At 43.4% G+C, this 23,548-nt stretch overlaps 1 protein-coding gene across 6 annotated transcripts in view; it reads right to left on the bottom strand.

Moving 5' to 3' along the window:
- LOC311439878 (cardiac-enriched FHL2-interacting protein) overlaps positions 1 to 23,548 on the bottom strand; it is an 87,402-nt gene that overhangs the window by 7,383 nt on the left and 56,471 nt on the right. The window contains exons 1-3 of one of the 6 annotated variants that reach the window (XM_084526132.1): positions 12,131 to 12,476; positions 5,671 to 5,899; positions 1,123 to 1,288 (exon numbers count right to left, since the gene is read on the bottom strand). The gene's annotated coding sequence lies outside the window, so the exon portion shown is untranslated. Of the gene's footprint in view, positions 1 to 1,122; positions 1,289 to 5,670; positions 5,900 to 12,130; positions 12,477 to 22,640; positions 22,873 to 23,548 lie in introns of those variants that run through there. The other 5 variants (XM_084526135.1, XM_084526133.1, XM_084526136.1 and 2 more) reach the window with 5 other exon arrangements.

The raw sequence follows: 23,548 nt of genomic DNA, 5'->3' as shown, positions 1-23,548 counted from the left end.
CTAATATCAATTTAGCCAGCAGAAGGCAGGAGTGCCTAGGGGACTCTAGCAGTCCCAGTAAAGGAGCACAGAGAACATTTGGTTTCAGTTCCAAACAGCTGAGAGCAAATAGTAACCCATTCCACATAATTATAAAATAATACAGCCTTCCATTAATCCCTGGATACAATGTGAAGGCAGAGCCCACAGCAATATCTATCTCCACATCAGCCTGAAGACAGGGTGGGGGAATCATTGGATGGAAAGAATATAAGCAAAATAGACCCTTCAGCTATACTTGAAATGTACACTCTAAAACCCTTTAGAGTTTTCTCTCTAAACTCTTTAGATACTTATTCCCACACTCAAGGGCTTGAACAGGCTATTGACTATACGCTGCAGTGAAACTCACTTTAGGAGCACATCCAAGAACAATGTAAAACCCACTCCCTAAAGAAAGTCTGATCTGTATTTCCATTTCCCAGTAGAATTGCCTCATTAACTTGTGATGATCTGAAACAGCGAAGTTCACGTCTACAGTAGCATCCAGCTTCTATACAGGTGGAGGTTGTCCCCATCTACACTTTGAATCTACTATAGAACTGAGTAATGAAATCCAGATTTCAGACCCTCCAGCTGTCCAGGTCCACAAATTTCACTTTATCATGTCTCCATGCGACTCTTGGAAAAGGCATCTTTTCCCAGTAATGACTCAGTGCTAGTCCAAGTATGAAAAGTCAGAGAAACCAGGCTTACTCAGCTGAGATAACTCAGACAGTTCTTTCTTGAAATGAAAACACTCCTCACCTTCCTTTATTATTAAAAAAAATAAATAAATAGGGCAACCTATTTATAAATTTAAATTATCATAGTGAATCTTGATTCTGTCCTCCCAGCCATACAATTCCAATGACCTATGCAGAACTACAGTAGATTTACACCAGAATAAAACGAGCTTAATAGAGCTTCTCCATTTTACGTTTTACAAAGATTTTTCAAAACAGAGCTTCATTTTCCCTACCATATATACATTTTTGTGTATAATGCAGCAAGGAAAAAAAAAAAAAAAAGACCAGAGAAAGGCCATCCTGCTCTTGGCTGAGATGCTTAACTCTTACATGAGAGGGAAATTCAGGTGCATACCTGCCATGTAATTTTGCTTCTCAACTCTAGAACTTCCTCTCATGCTTGTATTTGGCTTCATCTCTGACCATCTTTAGTGAGGAGGTAAAAACAGTCCAACAACGTAGACGTGACAGAAGGAGTATATTGGGACGTTTCCAATCTTCAGCATTTTTGATCTTGAGTTCTACAGTTCAAAAACAAAGACATTTGTTTGCACAAGCTGAAGATTTTCTCACATGCTGTACTCATTCATTCATTTGTTCATTTACATTTTACAACGATTTCAGGAGTGATTTACAAAATTTCTTACCAAAAGAGACAGGTATCCATCCCACACTGATAATTTGAGGGTTTGGTACCTTGTGGAAGGCAGTCAGGTTCCTAACAGACAACAGTCAAACAACCTTCAACACCCCGGTAGCCTCACCAGAGACCAGCTGCCGAGTGAGCAATGGTTTCCCAGCTGTCTTCCCACTCCAGAGGGTGGGTGATTTCTCCAGGTTAAAAGGAGGGATTGGGCCACCAGATGACTTCTTTCCTGCTGTTCTCTACCTCCCAGCTGTGCTACCCTTCCAGAGGGACTACAGAGGAAAATGAGTGCCTCCATTCCAGCTGCATCTGACTTCCTACTGCCAGCAAGGACAGACAGATGTCCATCTGCTGGGCTGGGAACTGAAGCAGCTGAGACCTGAGAACCCTTTTTTTTTCTGCCTCTGTTGTAAAGAAGACCAAAGGTGGACAGCTGGGATGGTGAGGGGCAGTAAACAAATCATCTTTTTGCTTCTGCACTTGAGTCAGAATCAGGAGATGCTAAAGGAAAGTTCAGCTATGGCAGACACACATTGCAGCTGCCCATTTGCTGGGGAGACCCCCAGGGATTTCAGGCTAGCGTGTCTAATACTTGCAAGACAATAGTTATTTCCTACAGGGAGAACTTCCTGGCACTAAGGTAGTGCAAATGGGACATAGAAGTAGGTAGTGTAGATTTTCCTGAAGGAAGAGCCTGCACTAAGGAAACGTCTGTGTCAGTCTGCAGCAGTCAAAACACACTGGCCAAAGGGGCAACAAAAGCTTGCCTGCTGGGATGGTCTCCTACACCTTATCTGTGGAAGGAAAGCTATCTCTGTTAGTCTAAGGACAAGCTTGTATCAACTAGAACTTTTCACAATCTTTTTAAGATTTCTGGGAAAAAAAAAAAAAAAAAAAAAAAAAAAAAAAAAAAAAAGAGTAGAAGCAAAGAAATACCAAAAAATGCTACATTTGGTTGTAGACAGATGTAAAATGGCATCCTCGCTGCAGAGATGTGTACTTGGTTATCTCTTTGCCCAGAGATTAAATTACAATTTTACTGCTTCTGTGGTACTCTTAACTGTGCGAAGCCAACACAGCCATGGGAGCATGTGATTATGTTCTGGCACACTCATCAACGGAGCTGTTGACTAAATTCCAGTGGCACAATGCTTATCACTATTTATTGGTGGTGATGCCTGAACTAGGAGGAAGCTTGGCTTTCAGATATCATGGACAGAGGTCTGAAGAAACATCTTGTCCCTTGTAAACTGAGAACATTTGCTGAAAAGTGAGTAGGGTAACAATAAACATGGGGATTGTGATGTAATCTCAGCAATTATTTTCCTAGATGGAGTCACTGTTACAAAAACAACTCAGCGCCACTGATTAAAGTAGAATAGTGACTGTCACTGTCTCTGAAACCCTTGTGAAGATCCTTGTCTTGCCTGGACATAACATTAGCACTTGGGCAGTGTAATGTTTCAAGCTGGAAAAGATGTACCTATACCAAGTGTTCAAGATGCAGATCATTGTAAGGACTGAATTGAAATAGCAGGACTGTACTGGTCTAACTATTCCTTATATTTGTATAACATCACCTTCCAAACTGCTGGGCAAAGAAAGCTGTTTATAGTTGGCTTAGTAACCCAGTAAAATCACATTTCCCTATCTATTTGTACAAGTATGGAAGCCTGCAAGCAAAGTACAATGTCTGAATTTAGCTCAGGATTCATCTAGTTCTAAAATTTGGGATATGTGATTTTAGTCTATTTATTTTCAATATAGAAGAAAGCAAACCTGAACGTTTGAAACTGATTGGGAAATGCTGAGAAACATCTCAGGTGTTTGCAGTAGGCACCATCCGATAAAAGCTACTGGAAAAGCTTTGATGAATGTTCAGATTTCAAGGAGCTTAATCAGAAATCAAACTCCCTTCCCTTTTAAAAAAGAGGCTTTTTTCAGGGGATCTCTTACATGCCTAGCAAGTTGTGATGAGGAGGTTAAGTTACAGAGACTATTCCTGGCCTGGCACAAACTGAATGTCAACTGTTTTCACTAGGCAGGAGCTGGGTGAACCAGCAAAGCTGGCTGCAGTGTGTGACATCAGTGCTGCTGCAATACAGAAAGGGATGGTTGGTTCCTCCACCCCCCTTGGGCTGGTATTTGGCTGAAATATTTTGCCATGACACATCGCGGTGGCATTTTGGCAGTGCCTTTGCAAGTTACATAGCAGTCTGAAGTCAGCAGCACTGCATTCCCCTTGAGGATGGGAAGGGGAGGGACAGGGAAGGAAGTTTGGTTGTATTTTCATCTTTGCGAGCTGGTTTCTTCATGTGGTGTTCTCTGCATGGCATCCATCCACAAGGAAGCTCAAAACCCAGAGCCCTGCAGTGACTGCTAGCTGCTTGGACTGCCAAGAGTGTGTGGGTTGGTCATACTGTGCTGCATCAGAACCAAGTGTTCCCTCAGACCTGCCCTAATGCATGGGCATCTCCACAAACACTGCCTCTTCTGAGCAGTACTCAGGGCACGTGGTCTGGGAGGAAGATTACAATGCCCTCACCAAGGAGCTGCCTGGCAAGAGAGACAGTGATATTCCATCCACATTTCCCTGAACCATCAGGAAAGGCAGTTTCTGCATAAAGATGGTCATAAGGTGAAAACTGTTAGCACAAGTCTCTGTTTCCCTCATTCAGCAAGATCACTTTCATTTATGCATGTGGTCATAATGGGCAGCCACAGAGAGTTCTCCTGCTCAATGGAAGAAGAACCACTTTACTGAAATAAAAACACCTGCTCCAGCTGATGGTGGATGGAGAACTGGGGCTATCTGGCTTATATCGAAGACCCCAAACACTGAAAGAAATGACTAGCACAGAACAAGGTGACTTCAGGTATTGTGCCAACTGATCATTGCACTGAACAGCAAGGTGAGGGAACTGTGTGTCTGGACCACATCAGTGTAGACTGGGGTCCATTCCCCTGGCGGATTTGGCCCAGCAATTGTGTCTTGAACAGCTTGTCCTGGGCCAGAGAAGAGGAGACACTGTTCTTGACTTTGAGCCAACTTCTGTTCTCAGTTACACTGGTATAAATCTAGAGTCATGTTACTGACGTCAGTAGAATAACTGAGAACAGAATTGGTGACTCAAAATACATCTACTTCCTAAGCCCACACCGGTGCATTGTCCAGAAGGCTACATGAGTAACTGTAGCCACAGTAAAGAGAAATCCAACATCTCTACAGAGACAAACCTCGCCCCCATGTGGCATTCAGACCAACATGAGAAGGAATGGGATTTGGAACCTACACAGTTACACCGCATGGCTAGGCCACCAAATCATGTCCTCTGGGCAATGCTGATTTTCTAGCTGGCTTCCCTCACCACTGACAATAGCAGTGCATTTGTGACAAAGTAATATTGATCTTTTCTGCAATTATAACCAGACTATCTAGATCTAAGAGTGGTGTGGTAGACATTATTTAATCCCAGACTGCACCAGCAGAGATGGCTGGCACTCTGAGTTGCTACCTTGTGGACAATGTTAGCATCTGGAAATGTGTTTGCTTGTGTGTTTGTGTGCATGTGCATGTGCATGATGGGAGAATGCTCTCATTTGGATTGTCTTAGAAATTTCACATAGAAAAAGATTCTGAAGAGAACTTCAATTACAAATTTCACAATTTTTTACAATGTCTTTTAATTTCAGATAATTTTATTATTTTACCTTGCAGGCCATGAAAAGTAACATGTAATATATGCCTTAGCAGTTAAAATGGTCTATTATTACTGTCATTAACTCAGAGAGGCCAGGTGTTATTTCACATTAACTGAAACTATTCATTTTAAGTTCTGCATCAAACAATACTCTGTTGTAATAGAGAGTGTGATCTTGTTTTGAAGTTTTCCTAAGTAAATATTCCAGATGATAATAAAAATCTATTCCAATTATCTTTCTAGAGGAAATATTGTTAAAATGGATATGATTGTGATATTCTTTGTTTAATCAAAACATATTTTTCTGAAGAAAAATATTTTTTTCTCTCCCAGCGAGCTCTTTTCAAGCTGGTGCATTTGTTATTATGGGAGCTGGAACTAGACGCTCATCAGATTCACAACTGCAACCTAGTATAAGAATGGATAGTCACTACAATCTAGTAGAAGCATGAATGTAAAGAAGAAATATATGTAGCTGGTGACCATGTGTTATGTATCCTGCTCTGTGTCCTATCTCCAGAGGGAACCTCTTCCAGGCCCCATCTGGAATGCTTACCTCTTCCATTCAGACCGCAAACCTTCAGCCACTGGAAGATGAAGACCTCGTGAAGAAAAATGGAGGGAACAGAGACTCCTTGCAACAGCCATGGAGAATCATGGCCAGTCTCTCTACCTTTCCCTTTCTGGTTCAATGGCAAAGACCCAACAGTTATTTCCAGCTGCTCTCCGGACTGCCTTTCCCAATGTCCTCCAAATGCCCCATCCTGCCAAGAGTTCTGTCAAGTCTGGAAGAAGGAGATGTCTCTCAGAAAGGGTCGTGTTTGGACTGAGGCTTCCTTGCCACTCCTGCTTACTTCTTCCATTGCCTGATCCCTACCCACTGCCTTTGTAGAGTCAGTAACACACAGAAAGGATGGGGGAAGTCAAAGGCACATAGTACATGACTAACAGAGGCAATGAGCAGGTGCAGCACTTGGGAACAGCACAACTCTGCAAGAATCACAAGGCAAAGGCATGATGCTTCTCCCATGACTTGAAGTGAGCACAGACAAGTGACATTTAAGCAACTGAACCCAAACAGTGCATTTGTTGGCATTAAATGTCTGACTGGAAAAGGCCACTGTCTGTAACTAGGTCAGTCATTATACACTGAGATATTTATACAGCTCCTCAGTAATATGGTACATGTACACCTCATGGCTATTTATCCGTACAAATTCTCCTGCTGCAAGCAGGATTTATGTCTCATTTACACATCAGTAGCAAAGACCCTGCCTAAAACCAACTGATTTGTCCAAGTTCAATTAAATCATCTGTGGTTGGCCAGGGAACCTAATCTATGTTTTCTGAATCCCACAAGAGTAGCTTAACCTTCAGCAGTTAAGGTAAAAAATGTCTTCATACTGCCCTTTGTGGAGTGTGGTACTTTACCATAAGACTCTTCAAGAGCAGGGAGGAAGCTTTATGCTATAAAACTCTTCAGCTGAATACAGTGATGTAGTTTGGTATTACATTATATGGTGGAATCCATGAAGATTTGCAGGTGACCGACTTACTGTAAAGCCCTCAGCTTCTCCTCAGGCTCCTGACACATCTATCTCTTTCTGAGATCATGAAGACTCAAACCTTCCTCACCAGTTTGAAGTGATGACTGACATTGCATTGGTACAGCCCCTCCACAGAGCACTGACAGGATTCTGGCTAATGAGATAGGTATTCACCTCCTTTCATTTACTCTCAAGTGCGTCTTAGAGGATGAAAGCTTATTTTTACTTCCTGAGTGTAGGAAAGGAGATTTTCCCATATCAGAGGGAGAGTTTGAGTGCTGCAGCATTGCAATGGCTAGAGACAGGAGAGGACAGGGAGGAAGGGAATTAGAAACATGGACAAGAGAACAAATGCAATGGCCTGGTTATCTTGTAAAGGAGTGTGCTGGACAGTCCCAGCCCTACCCATGAGAAAATTCTAATGATACCAGCAAGTGTCCTAGACACAAGAGAGAACCTGGTGTATTCTCCTCTGTGACCTACACAAAGAAATCTGCAGCTTGCATCCAGCCATGCTGCACTTCTCTCTCCAGGCTGGGGAACCTGAAACCACCCCCCACTTATGCTGGCCCTCCCCTCAGCCCCAGCACACCGATACCATCTACACTCACAAGTTTACACTTAGACCATTTAAGCCTCTTGACAAGGAGAGTCTGACCCACACCCACTCACTCAGGATACTCACTCAGGAAATATAATTCGTGCAGAAAACAAGTTATTATTATTCTTTTACTTGTGGTCTCACCTACTCCTTTAATATATATATTCTGGTTATTTGCAGGGTTTGGACAGGGAGTTTGCTGAATCTATTTTCTATTAAAAAAAAAATCAAGCCATCTGTAGGTTCAAAATTTTTTCAAGTTCTAAGTGGCTTTATGACCCACTGAATTCCACAGGATTTAGGCACATGCAATATCCTGAAATACCTAGCCTGTGTTACCAAAGAAACTTTCCAGATACATCAATCTTGACTTTGGAAAGATGCAGAACTTTCTAAAGATCTTGTGAAACACAGAACTTCACATACTTTTACAAAATAAAACTTCTAATCCAAAGCAGACATCAGGATTTACAGCCTAACTAGTTTCAAGAGTTAATCCAAAACAGTTTCAGGAGTTAATCTAAAACAATATGCAACACGTTGTCCCCAGAGTCCAGTGCAACTAGTAGTATCCCAGAGAAACACACATTCTGGAAGACACACCTAAACATACAACAGGAGATCAGAGGGGACATAATGATGCATCGAGGAGCATGGCAACATGTGGCAGCCCGTGGCAGGCACAGTGCTTGCCCGTTGCACTCTGTGCCTTGCTACCCATGGCCGGTCTCCCTTGACATGCAGCTAAGGCAGTCCTTTTGGATGACAGGGTGCGAGTCACTGAATAAACTATCCATAACTGGATAGCAAGAATTCACATACCCCATTTCATTAATCTTCACACAGCCATGAAGCTAAGGATGATATTCATACCCTGTGAGCTGCCTAAGGACACTAAAGCCAAATCCAAATTAAATTTTCTTTACTCCAGATTTGCACCAGAATGAATTCACCAGCTCCAGTGACCCTTTGCTAGATTTACAGAAAATTAAGGCAGGGCCGGGACTTCATTAATACAACCTGTTAACAATATCCAGCATGATGCAAAATGAATCTAGAGAAAGAGATTTTGGGAAAGACACTGAATTTCCAGGCTGTCTGAGCTCTGCCCTAGTAACATCCCTACAGACAGAATCAGACCCCAAGAGCTCAGATGGTGAACATCAGGCCAGCAGATATGGATTTGCACCAGGGTAGGGAAGAGAAAGTGGAAGCTTTTGTTTTCAAGGTTTTCCAGCTCAGGCTGCAGAAAAAGCAAGATTTCTTACTTACACCTTGCTGCAGCTTTCAAATGCAGTCAAGAAAGCCCAGTACTTGAGCAAGACACACGGCAAGCACGAACATACATGCTTCTAGACAGGCTAGAGTGTGTGACTTCAACACAGAGCCATCCATATGCTTAACGTTTTTCCTGCAATGACAAACTGCACCTCAACCATTTGTGATGGCATCAGAGGCATTCGAGAAGAAGGATAAAAGCTGTGGCCTGTCTTACCTGTGTGTGCCACCTGGAAGCTGGCTATCAGACAGCTATTCACATATGTGAATATTTTGAGAGGGCATAGGGGAGCCCACCCACCTGTGCCCCAGGTAATATCTCTGAAGGCAACACTATTTTCCTTCTTTTGAGCAGCAAAAGCCAACCGATGGTCTCCTCCTGAATAAGATGGAAGCTCCTTCCAGTTCCCTCTTCAGCGTGAAACAGGGGTTCATTTATTATCCTGAGAAATGAAGACTCCCAATTCCTATTCAGGCATTGATTCATTGCTATGGTTTAATGGTGTGTCCCTAAGGTACTTCCTCATTATTTTACAGTTAATGCGTATACTAAGATGTTTCTTGTTATTATCCTGTAAATGGATACATAAAAGAGAGAAAAAGAAAAGAAAAGAAAAAAAGAAAAGAAAAGAAAAGAAAAGAAAAGAAAAGAAAAGAAAAGAAAAGAAAAGAAAAGAAAAGAAAAGAAAAGAAAAGAAAAGAAAAGAAAAGAAAAGAAAAGAAAAGAAAAGAAAAGAAGAAGAGTTTGAAGCAGAATCCATCCTTGTTCCCCAAGAGAGAGGGCAATGGCTGTCTTGATACAGGGTAGCCCAGGGTAGTCCCCTCACTCCCTCAGCAAGCTCAGTGATGTTGTCCTCACACCTGAAGTATACCTCAACAGAACAGAAGCCATCAGAAGGGTGCAGAATTGTACAAGGGTCTGTACTGAAGCTGAAAGGCAAACCAAGCTGATGTTCAGGTGCAGCAGCTTATGTCTGACCCAGCTAATGGTGACAGAGGCATATCTGAGACTCAGGATCTGCAGTAGCTGTCAGCTGCCAGATACTGCTGACTACATGGTAAGGTGTATCCAAATGTTAACCACAAGCACCTCTTTTAGAGACACTCCCCAAACTTGCAGGTATTTTCATCTCTATCTTTTTCAAGTGGGAAGTATGAGTAAGGTGGCCTTTTGGTACCTGGCTCTGCCATAGCCCTGTCACAGTTCCCAAAACAGCTTCAGACAGTGTGTGTAAGCAACAGGGAAAGTACCCCTGAAACTATTGCGATGTATCTAGGTGAGAAACTGAAAATAAATATGCATCATTATTTGACCTGCGTGGCTCATAGGAAGGTTGGTCTGACTGTTACTAGATGATTTAGATTAATCATTAGTAGCTAATGCCTTCACGTATATCATTATTTGCAAGCACGGAAGATGGATGATAAGGAAACCCAAGACTATAATTAAATATCTGTTTTCTATGCCTGTCCAAAGAGGATCATTTGGCCAGGGAGAGGGAGACCCTGCTCCTAGAGAAGGGTTGTGCTCATAGATTCAGTACTGCCTCAGTTTCCCTGGGGCTGCCAAGAGACAGGAGTCTCAGCAGCACTCTCTGACCATACACACTTGAAAGCCATAAAAGCCTGGCAAGCAGCAACATAATCACAAATCACCAAGCTCAGTATGTGCACACACACGCATATACCTACTGATATGTATCGGCAGCCACTGACTCACCCAAAACCTTATGCAGGCTTTATCAAAGAGGCACAACATTCTCTCCAAGGTGAAGCTCCCGCACCAGTGTATATATGTGCCCGCACTACACTCCCCTTCACCACACACCTGTCAGCTGGCTCAGACTTGGCTGGTCCCAAAACAAGACCCTACCTCAAGTGATGCATGCTAGCTCTGAAAGCAATGAACTCACCCACTTTCTTAAGGTGGACAAGGCTGTGTGTGCCCCGGCTCCCCAGCTGCATGTAAGGTAGCACAGCCAAGCCTACAGCTAAAAAAATCACTTGCAGAATTTCCCTCTGCCAGCAACTTTGTGTGTGTGTGTAAAATCAGCTTGACTAAAGAAATGAAAGGCTGATGCAGAGGAGTGGTATTTCTCCGAGCCTGGGTCATAAGGTTAGTTGGCTTTTTTCCTGGTCTTGGAGGGATTTGCATTTTCCTTTGCCTTTTGCACAGCTCTAGTAATGCAAGCACAGATGAGACAAACATTTCAGAGAAGCAGATAGGATTAAGAAGCTACAGAGTGAAATTTCCATGTGCTTTTGCTTTGCATTGCAGGGACACAATTACACCTGCATGCCTCCACATGGCTGAGGCCTACAAGTACACAGGTGATTGCCTGTTACAGATGTTTTGCAAAGTAAGTTGGGAATATGCATGTAATTTAAAAACCCGTCCAGTGACATGCACAGAAGGACAGAGATTTAGGTGTATTGCGTCTCCTAGATAATATGAATATTTAATTTGTTAGTATTTTCTACAAGTCTTAACCTCTAAGCAATTAACTGAGGGCATTTGCTTTTTACATGGTCAGTTCTCTGCAGAACTGGAGGAAAAGAGCCATGGGCTTTGATACTGACCAGAAAGCTTATTTCTCCTTCTTATCTCCTCTCACTTCTCCTTCCCTCCAGCTTTCCACCCAGCAACTGCAGAACACCAGCAAGGGACCCTCTAAATGAGAGCTGCTATAAAGTCAGCCTCAGTAGGCTGCTTTGGCCTGGTGCTAGGATGCCTGTCCCTGTTCAGAGCTAATTGGATTGCCTGTTCACAGACCATTAAAAAAAAAAAAAAAAGAATAAGGATTTGGATTCTCAAACTCTATTTCAATTATTTCTGTCATCTTGCTGCTGAGTTCTGCGCTAGGCTAACAACATGTAGTTCCTTTGGATGGCAGACTAAGAAGTTCTGTAACAACTGGACTCAGAAAAGCTTATACCATTTAAGAAATTTTCCAGTGATTAAAATTGGATACAAGTCATAGTCACAGTCATTTATAGTGACCTCTTAGCACTGCCTAGGTATTTGAAGTATTTTACTTTTTCAGGCTCTATAGCATACTAATTGCTGTCTATAAAATATTTAAACTGTTCTCTTCCTATTTGTTAAAAAAAAAGAAAAAAAAGAAAGAAAAATGCCTTCACACTCCTACACAAATCACTAAAGTTTGTAGAAGTATCTTATCTCTAGGCAGTAATCATCTGGAAAATAAAATCAATGTATATTTGCTTAAAGTTGCTTACAGCACAATGTGCGGGACAATTAAATGGAGCTTCATAGCAATTTAGTGGTCTTTTAAAACAAAAATCATCCCCCTTTACCAAACAGTTATGTGTCATAAACAGTAATCACTGCATACAAATCTATATGTATGGCTCTTTCCATACACAGACTTTTAGAGGCAATCCTGCATTTCTGAGAGCAGAAAAGAGATGGACAAAATGAAAGGACTTTCCACCTCTCATCCCTGAAGAAAAATATAAAAATGCTGTTTTATTTTTCTCATCTGATCAGTTACACATTCACACACTCAGACACCATCATTCGTCACCATTTCCAGGTTTTAAAAAATGCCCATATGCCTCCCCCTTACCTTTGGTGCTCCAGCTTCCCGATCAGGGGCAGTACAGTGCTGTGCTTTCTTCCTTTAAGTCAAAGCCCCAGCACATTTTACAGCAGTCTGCTTACTATTAGCACTTCCCATTATTTACGAGTTTCAGACTCTTCTTCTGAACATGGTTATTTTAATAGGAACAGTCACTGATAAAATAAATAAGTAAAAAATAAAAGTGGAGGAGCTAACCCTTGAGCCCTCACAGACCTGCCAGCCAGGTGAAGTGGAGTGAGCAAGGAATCCAAAGTTAGTAAAATGTATTTAAATAGTTATCAGGCAAGGGGAAGCCAAACGGAGATCATGGTGGGGAAGAGGCAAACATACGTATTGGAATAACCATGCGGTGTCAAGTAACAGACAGATGAAACAAACAGTCATCAGCTATTTTTACATTCAGATTCGCCAGTGGTAATGCTTCAGAGATAACTAATACAGAAAGTAACGGTGTGCGATTGGCTTGCTGCTGCCAGTGATTCAAGCTTGAAAGCACCGCATTTTTGTGTCTCCAGGTGGGAGTCAAAATGTTTATGAAGGTCACCATTAAAAATACCGTACAAGAAGCATGGACGTGAGTAACACATTACTGTCCTACCAGTGCCTTCTCATAAATAGCTCATTTCATCATCAGGGCTGGACAAATGTGTCCAGTGTTCTTAGAGTAAGGACCCCATTCCACCCTCCTTCCAAAGCAAACAACACCAGCAGCCCTCCTGGGAGGCACATGCCAGCATTGGGTTTCATCTGGCAAACTGCAGTAGGATATTGAATAATAGGGGAAATATGCCGTGAAGTCGGCGAGCTAAGCTTTTGTACTGCAGATATAAACAATGGATTGCCCCCCGTGCCCTGCTGAGGGCACAGAGCTCCTTACTGAAGTCGTGGGGCTCTCCTGGGGCTCAGCATCACCCTGGACTTGAGCCACAGCCTGCAGCAAAATGAAGAACCTCCTGTGATTATGGCCCGGCTCCTGATTCTATGGCAGAACAGGGCTCCATGTGAGCTCAGTGCTCATTTGCATTTTAAAAAGAGCTGCTAATTACATTGCTACAGCATGGGCAAGGCGACAACTACATGTATGCCGAATCTGCTGCCTGAGATTCTCCAGGCTCTGGCAGGCTTGGGATGACCAGAAGCTCCCTGCGACCCAGGAGCAGCATGAGCCCAGCTGCCCTTGGAGAGGCAATGGCCTGCCTTCCCCACAGCAGCCTTCAGCTTTGATTTCCTCACCTGGGAGAGGTGTATTGCTCTCCCCATGTATCCTGGCAGGAAAATGTTGCAAAGCCTGCTCTCCTGGACTCCTGGTCTATGCTTTTGGTGCTGCACTTCTTCCCCTAATTCATCCTAAACCAAACACATGCATTGCCAAACATCAAGACGCTTCTGTTATGTTCTGGTCCCAAACTGCATGCTCCAACAGCTCCTTATGCCCTGCACTGTTCCAACACTTACACAATGAGATCTGCTGAATGCGTGCATCACAGCACCTACGAGCTGAGCTTTCTGAGACAACTGCAGAAACATGGGGTTTGGGATGACAACAGGCAGCGGAAAAGCAGTTTTCGGGTGCTCACTGTCACGAATGTAGGCAAAACCGTCTGCATACGTGTGCCTGTCTCTCCCACACATTTCTGAAGAGGGGTGGAATGTATTTCTGGAATACTTGTGCTAAAAATAAACCCATCCTTGCTGTCTATGAAGAGAGGCAGGTATAGCCCGGGTTTCTGTAAGCCCATGAACTTGTGAACTGCTTAGAGGCTAAGGCACAACTAAAAAACACCCCATGGAAATCAATTGGAGCTGCTTGTACAGGAGGGTGGCTGGTTGCTTGGAAAAGCCAAAAGAGGCCTCTCACAGGAAAGCAGCTGGAGTGAGTACTACCCAGAATGATGAATGTGCTTTTCAGACTCCAGCTTTGAATGGGCTTGAATCTTGGGACAGGCATTATACTTGTTCAAATATAATGATAATAAATACATATATTTGCAAATTCAGTGCTCAGATGAGACTCTGGGATCAGATGGCCTGCCATTAAAATAAAACCACTTCTGGGGAAAATTACTGAATAGCACACAGCAAACACAACCCAGTGGCACATAGATGTTGTTACCCTGCTCCCAGGAAAGTTAGAAAGCAAAAATTCCTGCTGCTTCCTCTCAGTGAGTGTAGAGCAATAACATATCGCAATGAACTTTTGTAGACAGCTATTTGGACTGAAATTCTAAATTTATATGAAAAGAATATGCAATTAACACAAATATGTCAATGGAAAATGAATGTATGTAAGTATAATGAACTCCATCTTTCACACACAGACACACAGATTTGAGACTTGGTATACTTGGCAAGGCTGAGAATACAGACATGAATGCCTTATGCAAGAGAAGCATTTTTCAGGATTTTCTGAGTTATGTCCCACCCATGAACACTTTTTCCAGGGAAATAAAGGGAGTTCTGCCATGCTCAGAGAGCCAGGTTTCTACTTTTTTACCTTAGCTGCAAGTCCCAGAGAAGCAGTACACAGACCCTGAGGGGTCAAGGGACCAACCACATGCAAAAAGTCCCTGGTACACGGAAACCAGAAAGTGGAACTGATTATAAACAGAAATAAAAGCATGCCACCCTAGACTAGGAAAATACAAGCATCAGACTGCTTTGTTGTAGAAAGTAAATGATTTCTATTTCTCTTGGTATTAACAAGCAAGGGGCCTACTTAGTAATCCACCCGAGCAATGGCACTAAATTGAGTTTTCAGTTTTTTGTTTACAGCCCTTTTTGCCCAGCAGAGCAATACAGGTTCAGTCCTTACCTCGCAGCCACAGACTGATTGATTTGTTGAGGGCTACCACAGTCAGTGCAATAATTTGGTGTGGGGGCACTGGACAGACAAGAGCAGGGCATGGGCTGACCCAAGCAGCCCCAGGGGCAAATCAGCTGAACACACTTGACAGAAGTGGTGAACCGGGGACTAGAACACGTCCCGCTGCAGGACAACACTGGCACCTGCTCCACAGGTTGACCCCCAGAGTTGCAGGCAGGTATTGCTGTGCTCTGCCTGAAGACTTGCAAGGCCTACATTTCTCCAGGGTTGTTGCTAGCACCTGCATGTCTGCTTTGGACATGCCCAGGAGAAATGCAGCATTGCAGTGCTGAGCAAGTAGTCATGGTGCAAACCAGGCACTGTTCCACCTGCGTCCTCGGGACAGCCCAAGCCCCTGGGGTTGATTACCAGCAAGGGGGCTCCAACTCCATGGGACGTGTCTGCATGGTGAAGTGTCTGCCAAATTCTGTCCCATTCCTGCAGCATGTCAGCAGCCTGGACCCAAACCCTTCCATGCTCAAGCTGATCTGAATGCATACCTCCTCTGATGATGGAAATACAGTTTCTGGGGAGAGGGTGCTCAATTTGTTCCTCCTCTTGTAATCTCTGAATTTACTACCTTGCTGGAGGAGATAGAATGCCTGATGGAAGTTGAAGTCATCAGTTTTGCACTCTCGTGTAGGAGGCATTGGACTTGCCTGAGCATCTGCACATTTTCTCCTATACAGGAAAGCACCACTGCTTTCTTCGGCAGCTGGATTTTGTGCAAAAGCTCTGGTCAGACCAGCACCACCCCCCTTCCCTGACTGCAGGAGGCAGCAAAGGCCTGAGGGTCCTGAGGGAAGAAGGTGCCTCACTATAGGTATTTTCTCACCCAGAAAGAAACTAGATTAAAGAAACATGTTCTGCTCAGCACCTCCTGTTACCCAACGCAGGTTGTGCTGCAGCTGGTATCATGGGAAACGACAAAAAGATCTCATTGTGGTTTTCTTTGCTGCATCCAGCCTCAATCCACATTGAGGTTCAAACCACCTTCTGTCCTGACAAACCCAGCAGAGCCCGTGGAGGTGAGGACAGAAGCGACCCATCCTGCAGCCTCTTCCATCGTAGCCATTTCTCCACCTTGCTAGAGGGGCTGTTTATCCTCACTGTGCAGAATTTGGGCGATGAGGCAGGTGTAGGACTCTACATTATGTAGCCATTCTTCAGGACTACTCCACCATGTTCAAACCTTGCCAGCAGCTGGGTTTTATCAGTCTTAGCTTTGGGGACTCCTAGAGCTCTGACAAGGAGAGAAATTCAGATTTATGACGTACTTGGAGCTTTCTCTATCTGCCCTTACTGCAGCTTGGAACAAAGCCTGGCAAACTAAAAATTCTCTGCAAAAGTAATCTCTGGAGGAAATTTCAGCATGAATCAGGAAAAGGAGTATTTCCTTGATTTTACTATTCATAATTTTACAATACATTTTTTAATATAATACAGTATCAAAATCATTTTTAGCCTACCTCTAAAAGTACTGAGAGATTATTTTCCCACAAACAAAAAGCTATGATCTTTCCCTCAAATCAGACTTCTCCTGAAACCAACAAAGCTTACTACATCTGCTCTCTCTGCTGCTGCCAGTATCACCCAGCCTCAGCTGACTCAGAGACGGCTCTTCTGGATTCAAGCCCTGAACACCCAACCAAAAGCTCTGGGAGATTCCTGGCTGTGGCTGCAGACTGGGGCTCAGCAGCCTTCATATGGCTTTCAGGGACAGAACTTGCACCTGAAGGACCCTAACAGAACGAGCCGCAGTGACAATTTTGGCAAGGATGTCAGTCACAACCACATCCTATCTATTTCCCCCAAATTAAACTGACTCTGCAGTCAGGAGCAAAGTTTTGTTCTTGGCAGTAAGAGACAGCGGTGTCACATACATTGATCATATCTGCAGAACCCCAAAAAGATGTTTTTGTGCAGATGTTTCATATTAAATGCTCTGCCAAGAGCAGGAGACATGTAGCAGAACAGAAACCTACTACAGGAAATGCTAAACATCAGAAGATGGTTAAATTAACCTGCAAATACAGGTCGCACCAAAGTACTGTACTACATGGGCCAATCTAAAATAGCCAAAAGACACATCAGGTACCTATCTACTCTCTGGGCACCAATGTCACTTGGAAATCTTGCTTTTCTGAGCCACTGGGAATTGTCAGTGAAATCAGCAGGAACCGAGCCCTTTGCAGTTTGGAAGAGTTTCAGCCTGTCCCAGGATGGGCACCAGAGCAGATTTTCAATTGAAGGTTGAGGAATAAACACACTTGTCAGATGAAGGAAAAAATACCTGTCAATAGCATGAGTGATCTAAAAATCAGTCATCTGAAAAAAACATTATGGAAAAGTCAGTGATATTTAGAGATGTTCAGACAAATGCATTAGGCATTTTATAAACATAGCTCTAATCCCTCTGAGTTAAGAAAAGAGGTGGGAGGAATGTGGAGTTACTGGCCTAGCGTAAATATTTCCTATTTACACATCACAAAGCAAAAACCAGAGACCACAGGCTAATTAAAATAGCTGGACGGCAATGATGGGAAACATGAGCTGCTATTTTTAGGGAATCATATGAGAGCCCAACCAGCTAGAAGTCTGGTCAACTTGGAGGAGTCACACGGTTGCTCTCAGAGCCCTTTGCACTGCCTCACCCCCTGCAGGCAAGGTGGACAAGCCAGTGGGATTTTTTTCCAGCCCCTCTCCCAGATATCACAAAGTACTTTGCATTTCACATAACAGCTTTTTTTTTTTTCTTTTTTTTTTTCTGGGCATTTTCCACAGGACCACTGACTATACTCTGCCAGGCTCCTTTGCAATGCAGAGCTGGGTTTGGGGCTTGCAGGGCTGACCACCCCACACCCCCTGAGCTCCAATTGTGGGGAGCGCCCATGTTTTATGAGAAGGAGCCGTGTTACACCTCGGTGCAGCTGCGGTTCAGATGCAGGCTTACCTCTGGGTGGGGAGGAGTCGAGACGAGAGATAAAACAGAACTACTTGTTTCAGGCTCATGAGTTTGCCTGAATTACAGGGGTTTTCATTTTGTGGTTTGCAGAATACACTTGCTGGGGGCCAGAAAGCGGAAACAGCGAAACACAGCAGAAGAAAATATGAGAATTTTCTTCCTCGGCAGTCACTGAAGTTTCAAAGCATATCTGCATGGTCTCCAAAACTCAGAGCACTGCAGAATGTGCTCAGAAAACATTAGGGTGCAAACAGCCTGTCTGTGTGGCTCTGTGCTCGAGCACCGGTGACGGAATGACCAGCTTGGCATAGGAGAGAGATTTCAGCCACATGTGAATTGGACAGGGAAGGAATTTCAATTTGTACTGCCTCCTTCCCAAACCAACTCTGTTCCAAGCCCAAAGCCCTCCCCAGAAAAGGAGTACTGGAAACCACAAAAAGTTTTGAAAAATATTTCAGTTTTGCATGTCCTGGTAACATTTCATTGCATTAGAAGTATTTGGGCTGCCTAACAGCAGGATTACAGTCTGCTGAACATAAACACCAAAAAAAAAAAAAAACAACACATGCCAATGTCATCAATGCCCACAGCTTTTTTAAAAACCACTGGGCCTGAGAAAAGACGGGGTGCCCTGCCTTCCCTACATCCGTTCCCTCTATGCCTGGGACTGCTGCCACCCTCGCTGCCAGGACAGGTTGCTGCAGAGGCAGCACAAGGAGCCGTGCTAACATGCAACCCACAGCAGGCACAATAGCCCAGCCTGTTTCCAGCCCATTAGCAGCTTAGAGTGCACAAGCTAACTTGGAAAAGCTGCACAGCTTTTTGCCTTTTTCCCATTCCAGTAATCCAAGGAGTTAGAATACAGTATTTATGAAATGGTTTGACTTCAAGTTCTGCTAAAGGAGAGCAAGCAATCTAAATTTGGCTTGCAATAATACAGGAAACATGAGAGAGGGAACTAGAACTTCATAGCCAGCCTTTTAGAAAAAGCCAATTTGTAATTGTTCAGGGTTTCACTTCATGTCCTAAATGGAGGATTAACAAACTGACAGATGGTGATGATGAGATTATCAGGGTTAGCGAGAGGAATTCACGTAAACACAGAATGGCCAAGAACAGCTAAAAATGTGCTCTGAAAGATGGCAAACGTTTTCTCTGCAGAACAGTGCTAAATAATACTGAGAAGAAAGGAGCCAAACAAGGAACAGAAAGCAGCGGCTGCAGAGAAGCAAGAAAACAGAAATGCAGCCATCAGAAGCAGAACTCGGTTGTGGAGACTCACTTTAGACACCAGCTCCTCTGCCTGCTGCTCACCTGGGTCATCTGCCACAGCCCCGGACCTGGCTGTAAGGTCCGTGGCACTCTCTGTCTGAGAATTTGGGTAGACTGTAAAACTGGGGACGGGTCATCATCCCGTCCCTGTAGCTGAACCTGGAGAATGGGGCCAGTGGGGTACGTGGAGTAGATAGGTAGACAGCATCACAGAAAAACCCCCTAATCACCAGTCCCAAATATTATGTCACAACCACCTAATGAGGATTATCCAGATGAGTCCCAGGTAATCAGAGACTGCTGTTAACATTAAAGTGATTCCTGGGACTGAAACTCACTGTACCAAATGAACTAAAATGGCTGGTATTAATAAACTGACAAATGCAAATAAAAGAACACTTCTTTAATCTCCTTCCATTAAGGAAAGGGCATGTGGTTTGAATTATGATCATATAAACCACTGACTTCAGGCACTTTTTAAAGGGTTGTAGTCTGCAAAACTCATTAGAAAATTTATGCTATCAAATATTTGAATAAAATATAATGGGAGTAAAGAGTTAAATACTGCCTTAAAAAAAAAAAAAAAAAAAAAGTCACAAATGGTTTCCTTTAAATTTTACGAAGGTAATTTCAGCAAAAAGATTAATAAAATGGTTACTGGTGAAAGTTCTAATCCTGCAAACATGTATGTGATTAATTATCTTCCTGCAGAGACCAGGGGCCCTGTTTGTAGGAACAAAACTAAACATGTTTGCAGAACCAGGGCTGTAAGCAAATCCATAACTTCACTCATACAGATATCCTCATTGATTTCAGCAGAAATGTTTACACACAAAGTAAAGCACAGACTGAAGCATTTAAGCACTGCAAGCTCAAAGTGCATTTTTATTGCAAGAAAGTATTGCTGTTTCGAAATACACCAGTAATTTTCAGATCCAGGGTGTATCTGCAAGCCATTAGCAGAATGGCTGTGTATGCAGGCAGGCCAGAGTGAAGAGGTAAAGTTTGATGTCTCCATTGATGACATTTTCAAGTGTCCATGCCATTTGGGATCACAAAGTCATTGATTTCAATATTCTGACCCTGCTGAAGGAGAACAGCTCCCCAGACATTTCAGCTTATTTGACATGCTGAACCTGAATATTTTGGAAATTGATATTGAGTGCAGAAGCAGCCTGGTGTATACAGCTGAGCCAGCTCCAATGAAGAGAAACCCTTCTAGAGACCTGGGTGGGAGCTGGAATAGGCCCTATATTCTTATTGCTTTAAAGATGGAGCTTGTGCTGTTCTCACAGAAGGGATGCTAATAAGACCTTGGGCTAGTCTTTCTCCAGCCAAATTCAAAAAGCTTGCAAACTTACAGGAAAACAATTGAACAAACAAATACAAAAGTTCCACGTTGGTAATTTAAAACCAGAAGACAAGAAGAAAGCAATAAAATGGTTGTGTAGAACCATAGAACGGAGTGAAAAATAAGTATTATTTACAGAACATTTTTACATTCTTTAATTTTAGATATTTTGGCTAATTCCAGTGTCCTGATTCACATTTGTCTTTGTGCATTTCACTCCTCTGCCATTTATGTTGGCATCAATACCAAACATGATAGTCACTAAATTATCATAGTTGCCTATATAAAAACATCTGCAGACTCACAAGATGCTTCAGCTATTTCCACAAGATATTTTAGCTGTAACCATGCAGTTCTTATGTTCTCTGTGTGAGTCACATTGGTTTATAAAGTCTCTTCTTCATTCATGAGATTTTAACAATAGACATCAAGTATCTCAGGGGTCTTCAGAGTAAGCAAGTGTCTAATTTTGCACTTAGTGTAGATGATCTTTAAATCCAGGTTCTGTGTACACCTGCCTGGCCCTGTAGCTTAAGACAAAACAAAACAAAAATACCACACCCAACAACTGTTAATTGCAATTAAACCACTCTGCAAAACACATAGAGATTTATATCACATGCTTCTATCAGAATGATTTTCTCTTCTTTAGTTGAACAGCTATGACATGTTTGCATAGACCTGTTTTTAGATTCAGAACAACTAAACTATATGCTCGAGGTTACACTGGGAACCTATAGAAAAGCCAGCTCTCTCCTCTTCCAGCATTATGGACTATTCATCAGATTATGCTGAGTCTTAGATGGGAAAACCTCCAGGGGAGGATTTTTATTAGCACATTCTGCCTTCTGCAAATTACTATGGTATGATCATAATGCCTTTGTGCTTTTGTCTACCTACTGGTAGTATTTAGAAAGTGCCTATTGCTCTTGAGTCTAGAATTGCATAAACAACAACAATAATAATTAATAACTTTTGCAATTATCTTCTGCCAAATCAAATCTCATGTTCAGCTTCAACTGGATACATTCATCTGTCTTAAGATGTTGTCTAGGGTTGCTGTGCACTATCTAACTGGTGGTACATTCCTTCCCAAAGGTGGCTCTTTGGGAAACTTTGAAGCTCTATAAATAGAATATATTAGTATTATTATTACTGGAAGGGGGGCAGGACTGCAGCATTTCACCCCTAGGGGACAGAGACACTCAAGAACACTTGTTTCAGCATTTGAATGTGCGAATGGTTCACAATTGGTGATATGAAGGAGAGAAAAGCTCTAGCACATCCTGTAAAACATCCTCTAAAAGCAAGAAGAAATTCAGCATATGAAATTTATCGTGCTCAGCCCTGGCCTTTCACACTTTTACACTACCCATTTAGGCTTTCTTTCTCAACAGTGGAGGCTGGCAGACACCTCTAGGAGGTCTGAAATGTCTTTCTTCCTGCAGGAGGAATCACAGTCTCAAGGCGCCAGGTCCTCCTCAAACCTGGAACTGAGACACGTAAAGAGAGGTGGCAGGGCCTTGGGCCCCCAGCAAGGGGACTGAGACCCAGCACTCTCCAGAGCAAAGAAATACAAATGAAAGGTGCACAAGAGGAGAGGAGATATAAAGGGAGAGGGGATACTGGGAAAGTGTTACAAAAACAAGGAAAGGGAAAAACTAAGAGCAACAAAAGAGCAACAGGCATTGTTTTTTGGCTTCTAAACTTTGCAGGTCTGATCCTGTTTCTGTTGGCTCCTAGCAAATTCTCTCTGCCAGGAAATATGAACATATTAAGATTATACAGGCTTGGAAGAAGGATACTAAATTAATCAATTAGGCATTCTCTTCTAGGTTCCTTCATTTCAGCCTCCTCAGCAAGCCACAATGAGCCTTCACCTGCCCGGACACCTGCGAGCGCAGGGCAAGCGTGGTACCGCCGGCTGCCTTTGCCATCAACTTTTGCTTTCACACAGAAGTGTTGATCCTGACCACTGCAGTGCAATTAGTTTTGAGCTAAGCTAAAAAAAGGAATAGAGAAGGTGAACAAGACAGATCGCTACCTCTGGTTAGCAGTAACTTCACACAACCAAAGGGCGTGATATCTCTCTTCAGAATCAGGCAGGAAGTAGTGTTTTACCCAGAAAGATGAGCAGAAGAGATGCGTACCCCGCTGTCCTTGCAGAGAAAACGTGCCGACAGCCTCCTGCCCCCATGCCAGCCAGTGCTGCGTGTCGCAGTGCTCAGTGTGACCCCTCTGACACAATCGGGTGCCTCCAGGCAGGGCCCGTGCTGCTGACAGGGCTGACAAGCAAAGCTGCTCTCGCCTAAAAAGACAGGTGCTGGTTTGCAGTTAAATGAGCCTTTAGACCTGCTTCCTGTCACTGGTCGGTTGACAGCCCTGGAGAGGGTACATGTCCTTGGCTCTCGGTCTGCTGAGCACAGGGGCTGGAGGATGGAGGCAAGGGTGGCAGAGGCCTGGCCCCGCTTTACAAGCTCTGTTTGGATGCTGTGAGGGGCTGAGTGGTTATGGTTCAGCTCTTCATTCCTCCTAATGAAGAATTGGCCTTAATTGCACCTCATTCTTCTCCAGAGGAAATCCAACAAAGGGCTGGGGCTGTACAATCTGCCGCTGCCCAGCCACAGGCAGCGCCAGCCAACCTCTCCTGCTTGTGCCAAGCACCAGGGAGCAAAGAGGTCAGGCAGAGGCTCACACAGCAGCCAGGAGCCAACAGTCTGACCAACAAGGCCTGGAAATGGGGAGAAATCAATAGCCATGAGACATGGCCATTAGCAGTTTGGCTTCTGGGAAATGTTACTAGATAGGAGATCTTTGATTAATGCTACTAAGGACAGGAATCCTGCCCACCCAGAGCTAGACATCTGCTGCTTAGTGGAAATGCCAGGAGGGAAACCATGTATGCAGCCACTACCAAAGAGCCAGATATATTTTGCAGTCACCAAATGGGGT

This window comes from Aythya ferina (assembly GCF_964211825.1).
Source record: "Aythya ferina genome assembly, chromosome: 7".
NCBI classification, from domain to species: domain Eukaryota; kingdom Metazoa; phylum Chordata; class Aves; order Anseriformes; family Anatidae; genus Aythya; species Aythya ferina.
The sequence above is the reverse complement of the archived record's forward strand: the minus strand, read 5'-3'. Positions and strand labels throughout refer to the sequence as shown.